A 15,436-nucleotide genomic window follows, 5' to 3' on the forward strand; every position below is an offset into this window, starting at 1 on the left:
GGAAGTGAAACCAGAAACAGAGAAAGGTCTTGGCCTAGAGGGGACACAAAGAAAATACAGAGCAACAGCCGCTCATCGGCCATCACAGCGCGCAATCTCCATAGCTGCCGTCACTCTGCTCTCATCCAATTTCCGCCGCCTCCAAGTTCCGCCACGGCACCTCCATTTCGTGCACCGCCTAGCTGCCTGACGCATCTCCCCTTCCCGCACGGCCTTTCTCTCTCACTGTCGCTCCTCGATTTCATGTTGCCACCCACCACTGGCGCCCAGCTCCAGCGCGGCTACCATGGCAGCTACAGCCGCCTGATCATTCGTACCTTCCTTCGACCATCACCATCGCCTGCAGACTTCGCCAAGCAAACGCTGTAAGCCGTCTGCCTTCTTTGAATTTTAGTTTTCCATTTTTAGTATGAACATTGAAAAGTCTCAAAGCATGTTTGCCGTGCGTTTGTTCAGTGCCAACTTCATGTTGATTGCTAACGATTTTAGATTGTATGCTATTGTATGTTGTTTGGACTGAAATCTCTTGTGTTTTGACAAATTTTGGGGGGCTAATTACAGTCCCAATTGAGCAAAAATTGCTGGATCCTTCTATGCCCATGTACTGTTTGTTAAAATGCCCGAGTGAAGGTCTAAATAGAAGATTGATGCCTAATCTGCTTGGGGAAGACGATCGTTTGCTTAAATTTGCAATTCCGGTCATTCCATTTTCTTTTTTGTAATTTAGCCCCAGAGTTCCTGAACTTCGTAATTCGACCCTAAAACATCCATAATTCATTCAGTTAAGTCCCTATTTAGTTGCATTTGAACCCCTCTAAGAATATCACTTTCAAACTCCATTTACGTTTTCTGTTGTTTTCTATGGGTTTTTTGTTTAGTTTTATGAAGTTGGATGTTTCTTTTCCTGTATCATTTGTTTTGCAATTTGTTTCTTGGTAAAATTGAAGTGGGTTTTTCTTAGAATCATTAGTAAAGGTTGGTTTGATTTGGTTTGGTTGTTTTTTTTAAAATATAGCAAGCTTTTGCTGTTTTCTTGCCCATAAGGTCTGTTGGAGTTCAAGGTGATCAAAGAACACATTCTCATGTTGTTGCATTGAGAGCTGTCACAAGTCAAGATGGGATGACTGCTGACTGGTACAATTTTGAACACAATTTCCTTGATGTTGTTGCAAGAAAGATATGCAATAGTGTACGTGGTGTAAATCGAGTTGTTCAAGATATTACTTCCAAGCCTCCATCAACAATTGAATGGGAATAATATCATGTGATATGCAGCGTGGTTGATAAAGTTTGGAAAAATCTTGCGGCTTTCTGCTGATCTATTAAAAGGTACTAATTCTTGTAGTCAAAGATGCTGATAAGTGATTCATGAAATTTTTTTTATGAAGAAATATTTATTATTTTTCAAAAAAAAAAAAAAGATGGTGAAAACTTCAATTTTGCACAATTATACTATAGGTTGTAAGCATTTTTTTAACTCTATTTTAATGTTGAGTTAATACCGAAGACAGTGTAGTGGAGATGGGTTTTGCATTCAGTTGGTAATATGGAACAGGCTTGTCCTTAAAGTAATTGTCTAGGTACTATCACAACCACCAACCAATGAAAAACACTGGTAGTTAAGTACCATCTTACGTGTATTGAGAACTAATTTTAGGATTCCCAGTTTTGGAGGATGAAGTATGAGAAGACTTGTATGCAAAACAAAGGTCTCGTTCTTTCTTTATCTTACATCTATTCATATTCAAATATTTATAACCCATTGATATGCACATAACACGCTCATAAAAATATAGCTGGTTAGATGCTCTGAATTTCATTAGCCATAATGTTGACCGTCTGCCTGATGCATTGGATTGTAAATATTGTGAAGTGAAAAAATTCTACTTAGAGACAGCGAACTTTTACTATTCTGATGGCAAGGTGGTGCTCAATGAAAATAAGCTGCCTGATTATTCGATTCAGTGACTGTCTGCCTGATTATTGTTTTTGCCTGTTAATGTGCTAGATTATCACTGTATAGGCAGAAACTCTGGTAAAACAAGATTACACATCTGATATTATGCCTGTTGATGTTACAGCAAAAAAAGCTCTCATAATTTCTTGATATTATGTCTGTTGATAGTCAAACAACTATAGCTCATTGATCAGCATTGGCCTAATTTTCAATGATAAAAGAACACCTTTTTTTTACTAGCCATTGATGTCTATTTTCATTGTTTTTGTGCTATTATTTTTTCTATTTCATTTTCATAAATGAAATTTTTTTTATCTGTAAATTGGTTGGAAATGATTCAAATTAGTTCTCTCCAATTAAGCCAAAAAGTATATCAATTCGAAATGAGCCAAAAAACAAAGAGTTATTATCTGCCACGCCCTCCTCACGTCGCAAGTGACTAAAGATTTTTAGAATAACTATTATAGGATCTTCTTTAAACTAACTCAGTTCGCTAATTTGATAGGTACTATTTGATACTTTCAAAGCCATTTTTTAGCAAGGAAGGATTGGGAAGGAAGAAAAAAGGGAGATGGGAAAAAAACCATTAACCACTAGGCTATCTATCAGATTGTTCTTCGCAGTTCATATCCTTCTTCTGTTCCTGCACTGTTTGTTAGTTTGATACTTGATGTTCATTTCATTTTCTTGAAATTAAATGAGTTCTTATTTTTTCCACTTGTTCTTGGGATGGTCACCACAATGTTTGAGCAAGCTCTTCGAACTCTTCAATCCCACGGTTGCTCGAGTAATTGTGGATTTCATCATGAGTGTGGAATTGCTTCATCCTGCAGTGTTTTAGTTTTTTTCTCTCAAAAACTATACATAAGAGTTTTACTTTTTCCAATAATATTTTTCGGTGCAAAAGGCTGTCTATCTACAATTTCCATCACCAAAGAATAAGCTGCAAAATTGGGAATAGTCATTGGAATAGATCTTGGAACTACCTATACATGTGCTCATATTTACAAAAATGGTCATGTTGAAATCACAGCAAATGACCAAGGAATCGTATTAAGCCATCATGGATTGCATTTGCTGGTAGCGAAAGACTGATTCGATGTTAATGTTGAAAGAACTATCTTTGATGTCAAGAGACTTATTGGATGAAAGTAAGGCACACTCGTGTATTTATCATTTTTGCTGGAACATTTTGGTGTGTATACATATGCTCACTGAAGTCTTAACTGTTATATAACAGGATTGAGACTAATGAAGTTTAGAGGGATATGAAGCTCGTTCCTTGTAAGATTGTGAACAAGGATGGAAAACCTTATATCTAGGTGAAAATTAAGGATAGTAAGGTTAAAGTCTTCAGTCTTGAGGAAATTAGTGTAATGGTTTTAACTAAGATGAAAGAAGCAGCTGAAGCTTTCCTTGCAAAGAAAATTAAGGATGCTGTGGTAACTGTTCCCGGTATAGTTCAATTTCTAGAGTTACTCGTTGAATCATATTTTACTTCAATGATGCCCAGAGGCAGGCAACAAAGAATGCAGGTATTATTGCTGGGCTGAATGTTGCTAGGACTATCAATGAACCCAGAGCAGCAGCAGTTGCCTGTCTAACTACGAATTAAAAAAGTTTATCTAACTACACTAATTAACTGTTGATTTTGCAAAATATTGAACAATGATTAAAGCAACCAATTTCTTGTATAAGTTTTATTAGTTACATTTCTTATAAAAAGCTTTCATATGGTTCTAATTGCTCTGTTTTATTGTAGGCAAAGGCTTTCATCAAAGGACTATAGAATATTTCATCAAGTTGATTAACAAGAAACATGGAAAGAACATCAGCAACCACAATAGACCATTTGGAAAACTGAGGGAAGCTGAACGTGCCAAAAGAGCTTTAAGCAGCCAGCAGCAAGTTAGGACTCATGCTTGATTTGACAAGTTGAACAATGACCTCTTTAGCAAAAACATGGGACTTGTCAAGAAGGCTATGGGGGATGCTGGTTTGGAGAACCACCAGATGCATGAAATTGTTCCTGTTAGTGGGGCTACCAGGATCCCAAAAGTCCAATAACTTCTCAAGGACTACTTTGATGGAAAGGAACCCAACAAGAGTGTAAAACCAGATGAAGCAGTGGCTTATGGGGGTGGTGTTCAAGGAGGTATTCTAAGCCGGAAAGGTGATGATGAAAACAAAGGTACTTTTTAAAATTTTTAATGGACATGTAAAACTTGATATTTTGCAAACTTAAGATGCAACTTGATTGTCTCAAGAAAGTTGAAACTGTTGGTATTGAAACTGTTGCTGTGGTAATGACCAAGTGATTGGTACTTGTGAATTAATTTTGCTGCTTCATAATTTATGAATTCATTCCTTGTGAACCCAGAACAAAAAAAAAAATTTGCATGTGACCAAGTTGTAGCAATATCTTGCTACTTCCATTAACTGTTACTGCAGTAATGACCAAGTGATTGGTACTTGTGAATTTATTTCATTGTCATCTGAGTTGTTGTTACATGTTAATGGAATGTATTTGAACGTCAAAGGAGCCTCTTTCTTTTGAATCATCTATACTAGATTACTGTTGTATATGTAAATATCATGCTTTCCTTTTTCTTGTGAATCATCATTACTGCATTGGCTGTATCCTTTGTATTAGTACATGACTACTCTTTGAACTAATATATTTTTGACTAATACTCCTTTTCACTCCCAGCCCAAGTTCACGATACACACCACATCACTCTTTTCATCATCTAAAATATTAAAAATATTACAATAACAAATACAACCTTACTAACAGGTCTAAAGTTCCCACGCCTTGCATGGGAAGCAATCACCTAGTTTTAATATATAAACAACCAAAAGCATAAACATTAAACAATAATTACTGTGGGAGTCCAATTTAATTGTTCAATAAGTTGAGCTATTTAAAGAAGAAGAAAGAAAATTTAAAAAAACTGTTTTAGAGAGCTCTTTAGTTGAGCTTATGCAGTGTTGTATTTGTATAGATTGGACTGTGATTTCTAACTTCTTGCTGGTGTTGTAATATGTGGGCCAAATTATATGAGGTTCTTAATGAATTGTAATTTTTGTCTTAATAATCTAAGTCTCATTACTTGTTCTTTATTATTGTACTCCTCCCCTTACCTACTTCTTTTACTCTTTTATGACAGATAAATGCTATTCATACTAGCTTTTGGAAGATATCTATGGTTATGGTTGAAGAATGTTGAAGACAAAATTGCCTTTTGCTCATGGAGTGGTTCATTTAGATGTTCTTCAATTTCTTAAACTGTGATTGCTTTTGTAAATGTACCTTATGTACAAGTGATATTTTGGACAAATGTTATTTTTGTAGGCATTAGTTGGGCAATGTACACTTGAATTTGGCATTTGAGAATGCTATATTATTACCATGTAATCTAATGTAAATACTTTTGGTTATCAATCGTTCATGTTTATTTGTATGGTTTGTTTAAAATCAATGATTTAGCAATGATTACAGGCCAAATTATGACTATTAAGCTATTATGAAATTATCTAATGACAAAAAAAAGTTGTCACAAAATAGAAAATAAAAACTCCTTGTCACAACAGAGACTGTCACTAAATCTAAGTTACATTTGTGACGACAATTGTTGTCAGTAAAATAGTTATATACAATGGCTTTTGGTGCTTTTTAGTGACGACTTTAAGTAGAGCATTTTTGACAAAAGGTCAATTCGTCAATAAAACACTTCCAGATTGTCGTCACTAATGACAACTATTTAGTGACGACCAAATAGTTGTCACTAAATAGTTGTCATTAGTGACGACAATCTGGAAGTGTTTTATTGACGAATTGATCTTTTGTCAAAAATGCTCTACTTAAAGTCGTCACTAATGAGAACTATTTAGTGACGACATTTTAGGTCGTCAATGTTTACTTTTACCGACGGGGATTTAGTGACGACTTTGTGACGATCAAAAAGTCGTCAATAAAAGGTATTTGTGACGATATTTGTATGTTCTGTGATGATTTTGTGTTGTCACTGATGAACAATTTTCTTGTAGTGTGCAAATCTGCCTTGAGCTTTTTGTTTTCTTATTCCAAACATTTGGCCAAGGAAAATCCTTCAAACATGGTTCATTTGTGTAGGAAAAGCCTAAGGAACATTCATGGTACATTTGGTAAGTGTTTTAACTCCAAGAAATTCAATTGGCAAGTCCATACCAAGCCTAGCATCAATTCTGTCCAAAAGTTAGGGTTTCAAGAACAGGGCAGGTTTCGTATTTTGATCATAAATTACTCAATTCAACTCATAATTGAGAATGGTTGATGGCATTTGAAAGCTCTTTCATAAGGGTAGAATTTCTTAGAATAAACCATTTTCAAATTCCATTCACAAACAGCTCGTTTTTTAGCATCAAGATACAAGTCCTGTCCTGTCTCCTGGAGAGAAACGAAACAGGACAGTGATTTTCAATCGAATGGTGTGCCTCACTCAAGTGGAACCAGAACGTGCATTTCATACCAATGGAAATCTGGGAATGTCTAGTTTCAAATGCCACTGACGGCACTCGATTTCGACGTCGGGACACAGAGTTATGAACGAAACAAGAGAGCTGCCTGAGTATTACGGGAACAGTTTCCAGGTCTACTAACTTCACGAAAATAATTCATTTGACCAACCAAACCTCAATATTTTTCAATGAAATTTTGTACACCATCTATACAACATATAAACATCATATACAAGCCATTAAACCCTCAAAATTCTGCAGAAAAGGGTACGTTCAAAGCAGGGACAGAATCTGAACTTTTTCGTCCTTGCACTCCTTGAAGTTTCTACTAGTTATGCAACATTAATATACCATTTTGAGCACTAAACCAACATTAGATCCATCATCAAACATGAGATCAGTCCCCAAGACAAAGGTGGGAGTTCATAGAGCCCACCCATTTCATTTTACACCATAAACAAGCTAACCAAAGGTATAAATGAACTTAACGAGGTAAGATAGCTTCCAAACTTCAAGTTTTCAAGAGTGGATCATCACTTACTTTGGTTTGATGTTCAAGCAGAATTTCGGCTCCCTCCTTGCCCAAGAAAACCGTGGATTGCTCCCCCTTTTTTTTAGCTAGATGTAATCTCCAAGAGTTAAGCTAAGTGTGGGTGAAATTTGAAGTGAATTGGATGAAGTTTGATGAAGATTTGAGGAAGAAATTTGGGAAACTCTTGAGCTGTTTTTCTTGCTTTGTTGTTCGGCTGAGGAGAGCAGAAAAGGAAGAGCAATTTCTGATGATAAGCTTCCGTGAGAAGCTTTAAGATTTGGCCAAAGTTTGTTTCAAAAGTCAACTAGGAATAGTGCGCGTACGCGCGCGTTTTGTGCTCGATTCCTCTCGAGTTTATTTCACTAGTGCACTAAACCTCTAATGCACTTATATTCATATAAATATTATTCACTCTTAATTGTCCCAAAATAATGGTCTATAGTCCCTCAATTAATCGCGCGCGCGTGAAAACGCGTATCTCTACTTTTAAGCGCGATAGAGTGAAACCTCCGAGAAATTCTTATAACGATCGTACCACTAACTATCATTTGAGTATTTAAACCTAAAATTGCCTATTTTAGGACCATTGTACATGTCTCAAATTTTCCGAGATTATTGTACTCTTAAATCGGTTATCGTTCCCAAACGTGCATTCACTATTTTCACTTATCGGGTTTCGAAAAATTAATTTTTGAAACGAGCCACTCTAAAAATATAAGTAGGTCATAGATCAATGTAATTAGGTCTCAAGAGGTTAGAAAATAATATTCGGAATTAATGGCCAAGTAAATAATTAAATGAGCTAGAATTTGGAGTTTAAAATAGATAAATTTTGCGAGTCCTCACATTTATAAACTATGAAACATGAATAGGTAATAGCTTGTTAATATTTAATAATTTTTGTACTTATATTATAATTTCTATGTTCATTTAATTATATTATATAGTGTGATCCAACGGTATAACCCATGACTCACCGGTTGAACCATTGACCCGTCGACCTTGTCCTCCTGTTGGATTATTGCTCGGGTTGGTTTTAATAACTATGGTTTATTGGACTCAAATTATAGTAGTTTTATTATTTAGAGAATTAGCATTTTATTAAGTAATTTCTTGTGGTTATCAAAACTTGTTTATCAAGTCATTTAATCTACAAATAGGAAGTTTTATTATTCTCATCAATTGCGAAAAGTGAATAATTGAGAGTCATGTTATTACGTATGATTAATATTATATTGATATTATTTTTCATCTTCCACACGTACTTTTATGTAGGGAAATTGCTTCCCCATTGTATATGTTCTTGAGTGTGTGACATCAATCTCCTATAATTTTTTGGATCCTGCACAAATCACACACATGAATCTTAGATCAAAATTACCATTTTACATAACAAAACCATTAGTGAGACTATTAAAAGTCAAAAATAACTGTAACGATAGAAATAATAAATGTCCTTGAACCTTGATTCCTTAACCGAGTGGGTTTACTCAAGATTACAATGCAAGTGCTCAAACTTGCCAGTCCTAAACTTGTATCGCTTAGTTACTTTACATTCTTAAAATTCAATTTTAAGCACTTTACATTTTAAACTCATAATTTTGGACACTTTGGGCACTAAAGTCTCAAGTTTGTCCATTTAAATCCAATCAATAATTACCTTCACAAAATTAATGAGATAAAAGATAGTAAAAATTAATAATAATTTGTTGTTTTGTTCTAAATGCAATCCCTTAGCATTTTATTTCACTACTTTTAGAGCATTGTCATTGATTTATATGGTCTCAGTCACTAATATCATTAATAAAATTAATGAGATAAAAGATTATTCAAATTAATAACAATATATTATTATATTTTTACTACGATACCTTGACACTTTTTGACCACTTTCAATGTATTATCATTGAGTTTTTGGGTCCCTTATGCCATGAATTTTCTTTGTGATTTCTTCTTCATTTTCGTTAGGTTTTGTACAACGGCAACGATATATTTCATGAATTTTGTTCTTTTCCTTGTAAAGAATCGCCAGCCGTGATACAGTGATAGTAATGCTTGCAACATAAGGGAAAGGAGTCAGCATTTGCATATTAGCCTTCAAAATTTTGGATAGAGAATTAGAGACTAATTTCAAGCATACATGTTAGTCTACACAGTGATGGAAGAAATATTTTGCACCGTACAACAGAAGTAGATACATATGTCATCGTCGGATTCTAGAGGGATGGTCATGCGACGGTGGAGCATGGTTTCATTTTCACGCTAAAGAAAAATAGAGGAATGCATGGCAATGCGGGCACCCCTACCCCGTTCTCGGATACGATTATTGGACCTCGCTCGATTCTTTCTTTCTCTACTTACTTCTTTTTTTTTTTTTTTAAAGAAACGTTATTTTATTTATTCAAAAGTAAAAATTACAAAAATGCGCCCTGCGCAGTTTAAGGCCTAATATATGGCATCTCTAGCTGATCTATCCTAAGGAGAGTTTTAATCTTGCGTGGAAGTGACTCTTCTCCAGTGTATACCACACCGTGGCCCAGCTGCAATGCGGCTAAAACATCCGCTACCATATTGGCTTGTCGAAAGACGTGGCTAAGATCGGCCCCCAGCTCTGATAACAATCCACGTATCCTCCTTAACACGTTACACAGCGGCCAACGAGGCAAAGCTCCTGTCGTGATCATCCGGACGAGCGCCTCCGAATCGCTCTCTGCCTTAACACCTGTTACTTGCCACTCCTGACAATACACCAGCCCAGTCAATAGCGCCAGTGCCTCGGCTTGAACAACACTAACCTCCCCAAACTCCTTGTAAAACGCAAAAATCACCTTACCCTCGCTTGATCTGACCACACCACCACCGAACGCCGCCCCAATTGCATTAACCCTAGCATCAGTGTTCAGTTTATGACACGGCGTAGCGGGCTTGACCCACGCCACCAGTGATGGTCGGCGCACCGTCCCTTCTCCGCGTAGCCCCCTAGCCCAGATGCAATCCCCGTCTCCCCGAAATGACCTTCCTAGTTTCCGCCCTCTCCCCAAGAGGGCAATGAAGTCCCCAACCTGCCAAATAATGACCTCCGCGCTCATCCTGGCATCGTCGAAACGTGCCTGATTCCTCGCTCGCCAAATAAACCACAGGACCACAATAGGAACAATTACCCGTATATGATTCTCCCTCACCCACCGGTGAGACAGGATCCACGTCATTAGCATAGAAGATATCCCATGGGCCTCTCTCCGCACAATTCCGAACTGGTTGCCAAAATGATCCCAAACGTCAGAGGCCACTGGATCGTTTACAAAAAGGTGCGCAGCCGTTTCGCGCGCCCCTTCGCAGCAAGAGCATCTCGACCCCAAGCTGACCCCCTTCCCCTGCAACTGTATATCTAAAGGAATCCACTTCCGCAACAGACGCCAGACAAGAAAGGACATCTTCTTGGGTATTACTGCACTCCAAATACACTGGCTCACTAGAGAGGAGTTCCTTTTATGGCGGAGATCATCCACTGCTGTTGCCACCGTAAATTCCCCAGAAGCCGACCCCTCCCAAACCATTTGATCCTGCAAATCAGGATAGATTTGCTGTTGCACAACCATTGCCACGTATGGCTCGGGAAGCCATTGTCGGAGGCGCGTGACGTCCCAGGCCCCCTGTAAGTACAGCTCGCCCACAAGTACGCACGGCGGGTTCGCGACCTCCAGAAGGTTTGCCAACGGCAAATCGGTGCACCATCGATCCTGCCAAAAATCCACTAGACCCTCGCCCAAACACCATCGAATCCTACTCTCAGCAAACTTTCGAATTTCCAGCAAACGCCTCCATGACGCAGGTGGGCGCTCGACCTTAGCTAGTGCCGGATGGCCACCCTTAATGTATTTGTAATGCATGAATTCCGCCCATGCCGAGTCTTTCTTCCGAAGCTTCCACCATAACTTGCAAGCAAATGCCTTTAGTACAACATCGAATGACCGAAAGCCCAAACCTCCTTCTCCCACTGGAAAGCAGACTTTCTCCCAGGCTGCCCAGTGCACTCGCTTTTCAGTCGTGGAGTGATCCCATAGAAATGCGTTGCAGATTCTTCCCAGCGCAACAATGACCGCTTTAGGGGGCCGCAGCACTTGGAGCAAATGTAGCGGAATTGAATTAAGCACATGGCGGATAAGGGTTATTTTTCCCCCCATGGAGAGGAGCTTAGAGCTCCAGTGGAAGAGTCTCTATCTAAGTTTTGCTAGAAGCCCATCAAAGATTACACAACTGATTCTGCCCTTCACCAATGGTACCCCTAGGTATCTGATAGGCAAACTAAGCTCACGAAAGCCAAGAATGGACTGTACCAGCGCAAACTGCTCTGCTGACGTCCCAGACGCGGGAGTGAATGAACTCTTACCAATATTTACTTTCTGACCTGACCAAATTTGGTATTGTTCCAAGAAAGACTTAATCGCGGTCAGAGCGTCAGAAGAGCACCGTGTGAAGATTAGGATATCATCTGCAAAGGCCAAATAAGGTACTCGCGATCCAGCCGATATAAAGAACCTACTCTCCTTAGCTAGGAAAAGGTTGTGAATCCCCCGACCTAAAAACTCAGCCACAAATAAGAAAAGGGCAGGCGATAGAGGATCCCCCTGCCGTACCCCCTGAGACGATTTGAAATACCCTGTCGGCTCGCCGTTGACCAATACCGAAAACCATGAATTTGAGAAAGTCCTGAAGCACAAGTCAACCACCTGTTCATTCAATCCAAATTGTCGAAGCATGAAGAGCAAGAAAGGCCACTCCACCCGGTCATATGCCTTTTCCATGTCCAATTTGAGCAGCAGGTTTGGCTCCTTCAGCCGCCTATCCAAGTCTAGTGCCAGCTCTTGAGCTAACAAAATGTTGTCAGCAATACCCCGTCCTGGAATGAAACCTGTCTGCCACGGCGAAATGATCGACAGGAGCACGTTATTAAGTCTGACCACCAAGAGCTTTGATATAATTTTGGAGCTCACATTGCATAGACTAATCGGCCTGAAATCGTGCCAGTGACAGGCTCCCTCCACTTTGGGAATTAGTACCAAAAGTGAACTCGACCAACCCCTTGGTTGGCCGACCCCCCGAAAGAAATCCTGGACCACAGCCACCAAGTCATCCTGAATGATCTGCCTACACGTTTGGTAGAAATCCACTCCGAAACCGTCCGGGCCTGGAGCGCTGTTTACCTCCATTGAGAAAACCACATCCCGGACTTCCTTCGCTGACGGTATCTCCATTAACTTATCGTTACACGCACCATCCACCTTAGGCACCTCAAAAGGAAGAGCAGGGAACCTTCCCCTAAAGGCCGACTCCGAGGTAAATAAGCTGGCGAAGAAATCCGTCGCAGATTCCTTAATCTGTTGCCCAGTGGCACACCAACGACCCTCCGCATCCTTTATCCTAGAAATAAAATTGGAGCTCCTTCGCTGACGGACCACTGAGTGGAAAAAAGCCGTGTTAGCATCTCCCTCGCAAAGCCACTTAACGGCCGATTTTTGTCTCCAAAACTCACACTCGATGGCCAACTCCCTAGTATATGCCGCTCTAGCCTCACTGAGAAGGGTCCTACTGGTGGCGTCCCGACTCCTATCATAGTCCTCTGCGCACTTTTTGTAATTGCCCTCTGCCTCCTTAACTCGGGAGGAAATGTCCCTAAATGTCTCTCGATTCCATTGTCGCAACCTTTTCTTCACCTGGATTAGTTTCCTAAAAAACCGTGCCATACCTACCCCTGGTACAACCGTCTCCCAAGCCGTATTAACCACTGCTAGAAAGTGCGGGTGACGGGCCCAAACGTTGAGGAATTTGAAGGACGAATAGCGAGTGCCCGAATCCGGGGCACACTTGACCAGTAACGGGGTGTGGTCAGAGCGCCCCCTGGGCAGGTGCGAGAGCCTAGACACCGGGTAAACCGACAACCATCTACCGTTGATCAATGCGCGATCCAGTCTTTGCCACAGTGTTCCATTTGTCCAGGTGAAAGGCAGGCCGTCAAAATCCATTGCAGACATTCCACAGCGAAACATTGAATTGTTAAATTCCTCCATATTACGTACGTTGGGTGGGGATCCCCCAGTTCTCTCGTCAGCTGAGGCGACCACGTTGAAATCCCCAAGCACCATCCACGGGTGGCTCATTGGTTCCCCTATCCCTTCCAGAGCCTCCCAGAGCGGGCGCCTCGCCACTCTGGTGCACTTGGCATAGACAAATGACACACAGAAAGCAACGCCGGACCCAAATGACGTCATCACATGGACCACTTGTTCCGCACTTTCAACACAGTTTATAGTTAATCCTAGATCCCAGAGTAACCAAATTTTTCCATTTATAAAGCTGGCTGCGTATTCAAATTTAAGCCTACGTCGTACAATATCCAATTGATCAATACCCGACATAGGTTCCAAAAGGGCAAGGAGACGAACTGAATTATCCCGACAAATTTTTCCTAGATACCGAAGGGAGTCCGCACGGGAGGCTCCCCGAATGTTCCAACATAACATGCTAATGGGATTGAGCATTAGAACGCAATGAGTATAAAGCTTGAGTACCTGGCCCTTCCTGTGTCTGAGGCTCACCCTTGCGCGGCCGGCCACGACGCCTCCTACCGATGTTCTGTTTTTCCTTTGCCGGCTCAGTCTCGCCACCTTCTCCACCTTGTCCTTCTCCGCCCTTTGCCTGTAGGGGTTTCCATCTAAGGCTTAGCTCTTTGTGTGATTCCAAAAGCTGTTGCTTGGTGATGCCCACCGGCACTAGGTTGTCCGCAGACAACCTACGTGGCATGTCCCGTCTTCTTAAGTATCGCGGAGACTCCCGTAGTGAGTCCGACATACTTCCCTCTTCGTTCTCCCCGTCCAAGTTCTGGAGGGCCATGAACCGGTTCATCCCCGTTTCGCCGTTGGTCCTGTCTGTCCCCTCGGGGCCTTCACCAGGGCAACGCAAATCTAACACCAAGGCGTCAATGTGCGCAAGTGCTGCCCCTGTCGTTCCCTGTTGCGTGTCAAGAGCCGTCACCACCGCCTCCCCCGTCAGCCCCCTGGTGCCATCTCCAGAGATCACGTCTGCACTGCCGGCACCATCTGTTATCTGCTGATCTGTTAGGTGGCCGGATGACACAACTTCAGACACCACCACACGTTGCCTGCCGTTGGAGGCTTGCTGAAGATCTGCCCAAGCTACAGAATCGACAGTGGTAGCCAGCACCAAGTTTCTGTCTCCCTCCAGGAGTGGGTCTGCTTGCATGGCCGGCTCCGTCTCGTCAGCGCCTCCCAGCATCCCACTGGTGCCATCTCCAGAGATCCCGTCTGCACCACCGGCACCATCTGTTGTCTGCTGATCAATCAGGTGATCGAATGACACCTCCTCAGCCACCACCACTCGTTTGGAAGCCTGCTGAAGGTCTGCCCAAGCTACAGAATCGGCAGTGGTAGCCAGCACCCAGTTTCTATCTCCCTCCAGGAGTGGGTCTGCCTGCATGGCCGGCTCCGTCACGTCAGCGCCCCCCAGCATCCCACTGGTCTCACCTCCATCTTTCCCGTCAGCACTACCGACTCCATCCTTCGATGGTGCAACGCTAATGCCCCCCGTGCCCATGGGCTTTGGAGCGTAGGATTTTTGCTGCGGCTGGACAAGCAGACGTGCTTGCGGCGGCCTTTGTGCTGGACGCAGGGCTGGATGTTTCCGAAAGCATTGCTCGATCGCGTGGCCGAATATGGTGCAGTAAGAGCAGTACTCCGGCAAGTTCTCCATCTCCACTAGTTGCCAGAAGCCAAACTCCTCATCTCCAATTCTTACCCGTTTCACCGGCGGTGCCGTAATGTTAATTTCCACCAGTACCCGCGCCACCGAGGGGCGCCGGAGATCGCAGGTTGCGGCATCAACCCTGAGTGGTCGACCCAGAGTTGCAGCTAGCCGCATCAGCTGATTTTTCTGGAAAAAGGGCAGCGGCAAGTCTGGGAAGGCGACCCACACCGGAGCCACCACCAGTTCCTGATTCGCTTTGAAATCCATAGACCACTTGGAGATTGCCATGGGAGAACTACGGACATACCAAATCCGGCGAGCGAACAACGAACGTAGTCTTCTTCCAGCGCTGGTCGAATCAGTACGTGCCTCGAATCCAAAAGGCCACAGCGCAGTCCCCTTTGAGACCGAGCGACGTGAGGAATTTCCTGATGACATCCATGGCGGGTCTGGTGTATGAAAATCTCCCCACCAACGCGTTCTTAAACGGCGCCGACAACTGCTCAATCGCCACTCTCGACAGCCGGAGTGCAGGCTCTCCTCTGAAGGAGGAGACCTCCCCCAACGCTGCTGGTTCTCTCCCATTTGACGCCTCTGAAACCACCGCCGCGTAGGAAAGCTGCGGACCTCCATCAGGAGGTTTTTCCGACGGCCCCCAGGCCGCCATGCGTGAACCCCTGAGAAAC

The 15,436-nt window shown here is 42.0% G+C and overlaps 1 pseudogene; it reads left to right on the forward strand.

Annotated features, from left to right (window-relative positions):
• The first annotated feature begins 243 nt into the window (after positions 1 to 243).
• Positions 244 to 4,422, forward strand: LOC113766763 (annotated as a pseudogene).
• Positions 4,423 to 15,436: the final 11,014 nt, after the last annotated feature.

Source organism: Coffea eugenioides, chromosome 3 (genome assembly GCF_003713205.1).
Source record: "Coffea eugenioides isolate CCC68of chromosome 3, Ceug_1.0, whole genome shotgun sequence".
In the NCBI taxonomy this organism is placed as follows: domain Eukaryota; kingdom Viridiplantae; phylum Streptophyta; class Magnoliopsida; order Gentianales; family Rubiaceae; genus Coffea; species Coffea eugenioides.